Here is a 9,216-nt window from a genome sequence, read left to right on the forward strand (position 1 = left end):
AAAATCCTGTAAATCATATATTTTATAGAAATGTTGATGGGGAAATATGCTAATAGTAATTGCAATGATGGTGATGGTAACCTTCGATCAGTGGGGCTATTCTCATGATCACTGTTATCACAATTTGTGTCCACACTTGGCCTTATACTCCTCCTCCAGGGTACAGCACCTTAGGGTAGACTTTCTTAGCTCTTGCCCTACTATGGGGGAGATCTGTCTCCTTATCCCAGTTGTAGCTATTTGCAGTCCAGCACACTGTAGCTACAGCAGCTAAGTGGAAACCCACTGCCTCTGCTGGGGTTGACCAGATGATCAAACGTTGGCATCCACGGTTGCATTTCTGCTTATGCCTAGAATAACACGTGCAGCAGTTCAGCCCTTCAAGACCATGTGCCTGCTGTGTGGAAAAGTAAGCAAGACGGGTGTTACTCATACCTAAGGGCAGCAATGAGGCCCAGGGATACTCAAATGATATCCCCAGAATTGCACCAGTTACTATGTGGCTTTGAACAAGTTCCTTTTTCCTCTCCGTGTCTCAGTTTCTTGCTCTGAAAAATAGGAGTAGCTGATCCAGAAAACTTAACACTCCGCTCAGTTTGGTGCTGCTGGTTCTCCAAACATCCACCCTCCCCACCCCAAGCAAGATGCCTTGGGGGCTGATATCATGCCTGCATTTTCCCACAGACTCCAATGTCAAAGTCAGGGCTCTGAGAGATGCCACTGTGCTGTAAGGGACCTGAGAGTGTGTTCTGGCTGCTGTCCACCCGAGATCCCTTCAGCCCTGCCCCCCAAGGGTTGTAAGTTTCCCCATTTCTCCTCCTGCCACCGAGAACTTTAAATAGCCTCCAGCACACTATGTGGGTGCCAGAAGTTTTAATTAAATAATGTCCAGCTGTCAGAAAAGCTGTTATAAACGGTCCTTTTGTCTGCACCACTGTCTGGGAAGCCAGGAAGGAGAGAAGCTAGTGGGTTATAAATACGAAGGCAGAAGTTCAGTGGGGAGCCTGGGGGGCAACAGCTTTTAGGCACCCTGAAAACCACTGAAGGGATTTATTTATTTTTAATATGTGATTAGTCCATGGAAGGGCTCTTAGCCCTGGCTCCGTGACTGCATGTGCATAAGGGATAACCTGAAAAGGACTGGGCAAACCGGGGTCCTTGTGAAGAGCTGTCTCTTCCAGGCTGCAATCAGTATCCCCTTTTACAATCCAGGTGGGAAAGTAGAGGGCAGGGTGGGTGCTGGCAATTCAGAGACAGTTCTCAGATGAACTTTCGTGATCACTTCCCTCTTCCCCTCCCTTTTTTTGGTCCCTCCTTCCTCTCTTTCAACACATACTCTTGAATCTCTATGACGTTTGAGAGTTCTCTCTAACAAAGAGGAATATATACATACTTGTGGAGTATGCATTAAGTGCTAGGTATTTTATGTATATTACTCCATTTAATTATTACTCCACCCAGAAGATAACTATTATAAAGACTGATATTGTAGATGAAGAAACTGAAGCTTGTTGAGATTAAACAACTTGCCCGGGTCACATAGCCAGTAATGAAAGGGCTGGGGACTAGAACTCCATTAGGCTGCAGACAATATCTTTTGTGTATTGTCTTGCTGTGGTGCTGCTGCAAAGGTACCTGGCACAGATAGAACTGGAGAAATATTTACAAAAGGAGGAAAGGAAGGGAGGGAAGGGGGAAGGAGGGTAGCAACTCCATTCTGTCACTCACCAGAGCCAACAACCTTTCCATCATGACACATTGTCTCTGGAGAGCACAAGCAGGCAGGTAGAAACAAGTTAAAATGTATAAAACAGTTGAGGGAAAGGCGTTGCTAAAAGGTGCATAAAAACAACATGATTAGGAAGCAGAAAGTTGGTTTCAAGAGTCATAGAGGAGGTGGAGCTAAAATGCTATGGGTAGTCGGAAGAGGGAGGTATGACTTCCAGCTACAGGAATGGGGGACTTCATGGAGGAGGCTGAATTTGTGCCTTGAAGGATGAGTGGGATTTGGACATTGAGAGATGAATGGCAGGTAGGCTCATCAGACAGAAGAGATGAGGAAGAATCATGAGTAGCCTATCAAGGAAGAGATAGACCCATGGTCAGTGCATCTGGGAACCACCGGATTGGAACCTGAGCTTCATGGTGTCCTGGTGAGGTGCCTGGGACTAATCTGGCAATGCCATGGGTGAGGGAGAGGTGGCCAGGGCTAAGGCAGCCCAGGCTGAGTGAGCCTGAGTCTGTGAGTACATGTGTGCATGTGTATACGCATGTATATGCCACGGGGGTGGTTGGTACTTTTGCCTGAGCTTAGGTGTCATTAGATACAAGTGGAAATTTGTCTGTTTCTTTGGTGGATCTGTCATGTACAGGTCTGCCATTAACCTCTGTCTGGGCATTCACAGAGATCTGAATTTGGGTTCTGCAACCAGCAGAAACGGTATGGAATGACTCCCAGGATGGGCATATTCTGGTGGGTAGAGGACTTAGGCCCTAGCCTGCCCCTAGGAGACAGGGTCAGGTATGGCACCACAATGGTGGTTTTGGGGGTAAGAGGGTGTAGCACAGGGACTTGGGAGCTGGAGGGAGCTAGTCAGGGATAAGGGCTCTGACTTCACTTTTCTTCATCTGTCCCCACTATCCTGCAACCTGCCACCAGCATAGACAGGCTGGCCTAGGGCCGAGGGGCAGTGAAGGCTTCTCAAGGCTATTATTGAGCTGTCCCTCGCTTCTGCCAGACATTCTCTGAGAGTGATAGGAACACAGGTCACAGGAACAAACAGTTCATTGATTTGGGGGAATCATTAAATAATGGTAGCCAGTGCCCTTCACCTATGTGGACAGGCCTGGCAGCATCCCCAAAGGCCAAATGGAAACTCCCAGGGCTGTTTCAAGAGGCATGGATGCTCAAAATGAGAAAAGCTGAGGCGGAGAGACTCAGGGTTACCTTGATGAGAGCCCTCCCCAGCACAAGACAAGAGCCCAGCCAAAGACAGCTGTCACTTTTGGGTGGAGAAGTCATCCCTTGATGGCCACAGAAGCCTGGCTCTTCCATTTACGGGGAGCCCTTGATTCCAGCTTTAGAGCAGGTGGTGTAGATAATTCTCCACGGGATGGGATTCAAGGGACATGGGTGGAGGATTCTAGTGACACTAGATACGAAGCAGGGATTCTGAATTCAGCATATCTGCCATCAAGCCCAGGCAGGTATCCCGGGTGGCCTTGGGCATGTCTCTAAATGTTTCTGGGCCTTGACTTTTATACTTACAAACATTCATTCAGCAAGCACCTTGGGAGCACCTACTGTATGCGAAGTGCAGTGTTAGGTACTGGGGAGCAGACAGCAGAGAAAAGTAAATGATCTCTGCCCCCATGGCACTCCCAGTTTAGTGGAAATAAACAAGTAGTCACACAAATAAGTGCATTATAATGCATCACAATAAATTCTCTGAGGCAAAGGTAGTGTGGGTCCCATGGGAGAACCCACTGGGTTGGCCTAGGAACTGATACCTGAAGGGTAAGTACAAGTTATCCGAGTCAGACTTGGAGGAAGAGCTTGTGCAAAGGCCCTGAGGAGCAGAACATAGTAATATGTTTTAGGAGCTGAAGTTAAACCTGTGTGGCCCGATTGCAGTGAGCAAGGGGCAAAGCAGAATGACATGAGGCTGGGGGTGGAGGGCAAGAGACAGGCCGATCACACAGGAGCCCTTCAACCATGAGAAAGATTGCGGACTTCACCCCATGATTGTTGGGAGGTCACTGCTCAAATCTGAACAGGAGTGTGATGATTAGATTCACATGCTAAAAATAAAATAAACAATCAGAGATGGAAAAAAACCAACAAAACCACAAAATACTTGGACCTCCCTGCAGGGGAAAAAGAGATTTGAACAAGTATTTTCATGTTATAGCATTTACCCCCATGGGAATAATCTACTAGCAGAACAAAGAATTATGTACAAAAATATTCATTATAGTTAAAAAGACCAAAACCACTCTGGCTGTTGTGTGAAGAGAATAAACACTAATAAGTCTCTTGTGTTTGCTTTGAGCTAAGAAAGACAGAGGCAGGGCCTCAGCCCCAGTGGGACCAGAAGCAATGATTCTCAACCTTGGCTGTACTTTAGAGACACCTGCTATGATAGCCAGCTTCCAAAACGCACCCCCCCCCCCCCAAAAGCCTTACCCTCCTGGTATACATGTCCCTAGGTAGACCCTCCCACAACAAATAGGACTATCCTGTTCAATGTAACCCAAGAGGGTATGTGGAGACAATGGAGTGTGAATTCCAAGGCCAGGCCAAGACAAAAGACATGGTGGCTTCTGTCTTGCTCCCACCTTCTTACATCCCTTGCTCTGGGGAAAGCCAGCTGCCTGTGGTAAGGATGACCAAACAACCCTATAGAGAGATCCATGTGGCAGGTTACTGAGGCCTCCAGTCAATAGCCATGTAGAAGAGCCATCTTGGAATCAGGCCCTCCAGCCCCATCTAATATCTTGACTATAACCTCATGAAGGACCCTAAGCCAGAACCACTAAGCCACTCCTAGATTCCTGACACACAGAAGGTATAAGAGGATGCCTATCTATTGCTTTAAGTCATAAAGTGATCTGCTGTGTAGCATTAGGCAATCGGTGTTCTTAGGGAGCTTTAAAAAATATTGATGCTCAAGCCCCAACCCCAGAGATTCTGATTCTTTTGATCTAGGGTAAATTCCAGGCATTGGTGTGTCTAAAAGCCCTCAGATGACTCTAATGTACAACCAAGATTGAGAACCACTGATGAGTGTAGTGGGTAGGTCAACCAAGAAAGCTTAAGCATGGTATTGCCTCAATTTCCAGAGCTAGAACTCAGTTTATGTTGAGGGTTCTATCCTGGGAGAAGGAAAAAGCCCAGTTTGTGGATTACAGCCCTGGGTCATTGTGCACTTACGGTCAGGTTGCCTTAGTGTCCACGGCTTCTGACCAGAGGATACCTAAATTTCCCTGAGGATACAGGCTTATAGAAAGGAAATTAGTGGATTTAGCTGAAGGGAGAAGAGAAGTCCAGCACCAGGCAGATAAATCCACCTTCTACAGACCACAGCTTTGACCCATAAACCCTCTATGCAGTCCTACACCTTCAGGATGAAGGTGTACAGGATGCTCAGTGTTCCAGTGATGGACAGCTCTCCTGATTCCTCCCACCTGCCATTGTGTTTTCTGCCCAGACCCTGTTCCTGCCTCTGAATATGCTCTTTGAAAACTTTATGAGCAATGATGACAGCTGACTCTGAAAACCTTTGTGCATCTTCAAGTTTCCATGGTTAACGGGACATTGTTCCCGTCTCTGAATAATAAGTCAGGGGGCCCGATGGTCTCTTTGCTCTCCTTCGTGTTACTTGCCTGATGAAACTTGCAATAAAGTAATTAAAATGATTGTAAAGGGAGCCCTAGGAGATGAAAGATGCTGATGAGACAGTCAGATGCTGTGAGCTCACCCAGCTATCTCAACACTGCACACCAGGGGTGACTGGGTTACTCTCCTGTGATTCTCCTAAGAATGGGCACTGGTACCAGCTGCATCCCTGTGATACCTCAGATGCTCAGAAGTACTGATAGATTTTTTGAGCACCTGGAGCATGGTAGGTGTAGGAGATACAGAACGTAGTAAGATCCTTTTCTTCTTTTTAAGGAGATCTTAGCTTGGCAGAAACAAATAAGGGAAGAGATAATAGAATGTGATGAGTACCACTCTCAGGGACCTGTGGAAGCCCAGAGGAGGCAATTCACTTGGCCCAAGAAGTCTCTGGAGGAGGTCAGATCTTAGGTGTTTTATTGCCTGGGTAAAGATGGTGGGAAGTCAGTACAAGAGGAATGGCAGGTACAACGTACAGGTGTGGGAGCTTGAGGCTCTTCAGGGAATTGCAAGCATCTCCTTGCAGGTCTAAATGCTTTCCTGGCACCTACAGCTTAGGGGGGCAGCCCAAAGGCAGCTGGCAAGCAGCACTTCTTTAGGCTGAGTACCAGGCTGTATATAGAAGGCATCCAGCAGGCAGAATTCACCATTTCCCATCACCCCACCCTGCTACATTCCCAGATCCTACTCTTGCTTTTCATCAACCATGGATGACCCTCCCCTTCACTGCCCCGGCCAAATGTTTGTTTCAGCCCCACCTGCAGAACCAGCACTTTGATCTGCTTTGTCCTCTGTTGCCTGATACACCAAACCCCTGGCTACTGGCCTGTGTTTTCCTCCTGTCTCCTGCCTACATCTTGTTGAAATTGGCTTCCATGTGATCAACCTTTCTGACTCTCAGATGGAACTCAGTGCCTTCTCTTAAGAGCTGTGTCCATAGGCAGCTTAGAATTTGTAAGTGTTCTTCCTGGAACCAGGAGCTGGACAGGGGAGGCCTGGGAAGGGAGAAACCCAAATGCCTGAGGGGATTCCAGGAAACACACGTGGAAGGAAAACCCTGGGTAAGAAGGTAAGGGGGTCCTGGGTATTTCCTACTTCCTGTCATTGGCCCTAGAACAGGAGTCACAGTGTAGGCATGTTCTGTGGATATAGAGCTAGGAAGATTGTGTAAATAGGTCACCTGGTCAGTGAAACAATGGAGGGTGCTGGGGCATAGCAAACAGGAGAGCCCACACCCACCTAATGGGGGATGCTGCTACTTAGTTCCGCTGTTCCCCATTCCATATGGGAATGCAGGTGCAGTGTAACTAGGCACAGGAATTTCTCAAGATAAACCCCAAATATGGATTTTAATGGAAAATAGTAGGCCGTTAATTCAAATAAAAGCAAACAAAAAACACCTGTACATAGAAAAGAAGGCAGCATGGTTTTCGAATTTCAGCAATTCCCCCACAGAAAGATGGGCCATTAGAGACCAAACCCTCCAAAGCTACAGACGTTGACAGCAAAGCAGGTGATGAGGTACCCCCAAGAAGCCTAACACACGAGCAGGTGGGGACAAATCATTAACAACCCTAAGCCCTGCAAGGTCTCAGCATCTATGTAGCAGGAAGCAGAAGGAGTGGTCAGGTGTTTGCTGGACCTGAGAAAAGAACAATACGCAAATGGCCAACTGAGACTCACTGGAAAGTTCTATGGAGGCAGGAGAGTTTCATAGTGATGGGGAGGAAGGGGGAGAGACACCTTTTTAATTGCTGCAAGGATGGCTGCCAAAGAGGTCCAGTAATCCCACTCCCTTTTAGGGTCTGGGAGGAGGTGACTTGTGTCCCACCGGAGTTCCAGGACTATCTGCTGTGCTGGCTCAAGTCTGCCATATTAATAAAGAGACAGGGAAGGTTGGCACCACCATCCCTAATACACACTCACGTCCTTCCCACCCGGCTCCCACGACTCCTCTCGGTGGGCCCTTGCCCTGCCTCGCTTGCCCAGCCTTTGCCAAAAGGAAGTGGGGCAGCCAGTGCCTTGGAACAGAGGGGAAAGGAAAGCCAGCCAATTGTATAGCAGCCGGCTGTGCTACTCCCCATGACAGGCACCTTAACATCAGCCTCCACAAGTTTCCCCTGGATCCTAAAAGAAGGAAAGAATGGGTTCTCCCACTTAGGCGCAACAATTTTGTGCCAGGAAAACACACCTTTCTTTGTTCAAAGCACTTTGAAGCCTCCTGTTTAGACTTAACAGGACAAACTTGGCCACTTAAAATGGATGCCGTTCCAACCGTTTTTGATTGGTGTACCCACTGAAAGTCTGTGAAACTCAAATCAAGGAGTCTTTTGAAGGAAAACAACACTTGTGCTCCAACAGGACCTCCTCGTTTAAGATCAAACATTAGAAGTCAGCAAGTACTACTTGAACGCAGTTATGCTTTTAGAAATCTTTTGAAGGCAAAAAAAAAAAAGGATAATTACACTGGAAAAAGAAATAACAAGCTTAAGAAAGACGACGAAAACTTGCTTACAAAAAGAACGCAGAGCAACACGAAGACGGATCAAAGTCACGTGCTTGATGGAGACTCTGGAAGCAAAGAACGAATTAGCCCAGGACATAGCAGAATGCATTTTACCAACTGCCTTAAGTGGTTTTCCTCTGGAAGATTTCGAGATTCCTGGACAAGATCAATAAGATAATTACCAAACATTACCAATTCTGTAAAACAGACCAAGAGGACCTTCATTTAAAATTAGCCTACATAGGGGCACCTGTGTGGCTCAGTTGGTTGAGCGTCCGACTTCGGCTCAGGTCATGATCTCAAGGTCAGTGACTTCGAGCCCCGTGTCAATCTCTGTGCTGACAGCTCAGAGTCTGGTGTCTGCTTCAGATTCTGTCTGTCTGTTTCTCTCTCTCTCTCTCTCTCTCTCTTTCTCTCTTAAAAATAAATAAACATTAAAAAATGCTTTTAAAGGACTATGACAACGTGTTTCATTTACATTAAAATTTTTTTTGTACAAATGTTGGGAGAGTACATTCTATGATAAGTAGGAGTTAACTAACATTAAATATGAGTTAAAGAAAGAAAAGAAACTAGAAGGTCTGCCCAGTCGACTAGTGGGCGAATGCAAGGGGTCTGTGACAAGGTCTGAAGGGATGGAGCATTCTAGACTCTATGACTGTTCAAAACTGACTGGCCAGGGATCCCCAATGCTCATACTGATGAGAAACTGCTGGGTATGGGATCAGAATTGAGTGGAATGGCGATAATAGTATAAAAAGAAAGAGTCCATATAAAAATGGGGTGGGGCCGTAGAGCCAGGACAGCTCAGAAGGCGAGCTGCCATGTTTTTAAATACTACACAAACACAACCAAAGAGGGAGCCTTGTGGAGTTAGAAGGCTACCCTGAACGAGGGCCTCCTTCACAAGGTTCAGGAACATTGCATTTACATAAAAAGCAAACATAAAAATGTCAAGGGTGAAACCCACACAGAATTATTATTAGAACAAAGAGACTAAGGAAGAGAATAACATCTTTATAGACGGTGAAAGTGTGCCAGAGAGAGGTACCTACAAAATAAATCAAAACTGTAACCTATTACTTCAAAATGAGCTAAAAGACATTAAGGAAATGACATCATCACCCACATGAATGAGAATAATAATAATCATAACCTCAGAGATTACCTGACAAATCACAGAAAGGAATTGGAAGAACAAAGTTGTTTCAGAAAGGAAGACCCAAAGTAGAGGGAACGTGAGAGTGAATAGATATAATAAATAATGCCTTATAGATAACAGAAGGTAAATAGGAAGAAATTCATAAGACTC

At 46.3% G+C, this 9,216-nt stretch overlaps 1 pseudogene; it reads left to right on the plus strand.

Annotated features, from left to right (window-relative positions):
• Nucleotides 1-8,133, plus strand: part of LOC122205849 — a 29,862-nt pseudogene extending 21,729 nt beyond the window's left edge.
• Nucleotides 8,134-9,216: the final 1,083 nt, after the last annotated feature.

Source organism: Panthera leo, chromosome E1 (genome assembly GCF_018350215.1).
Source record: "Panthera leo isolate Ple1 chromosome E1, P.leo_Ple1_pat1.1, whole genome shotgun sequence".
In the NCBI taxonomy this organism is placed as follows: Eukaryota; Metazoa; Chordata; class Mammalia; order Carnivora; family Felidae; genus Panthera; species Panthera leo.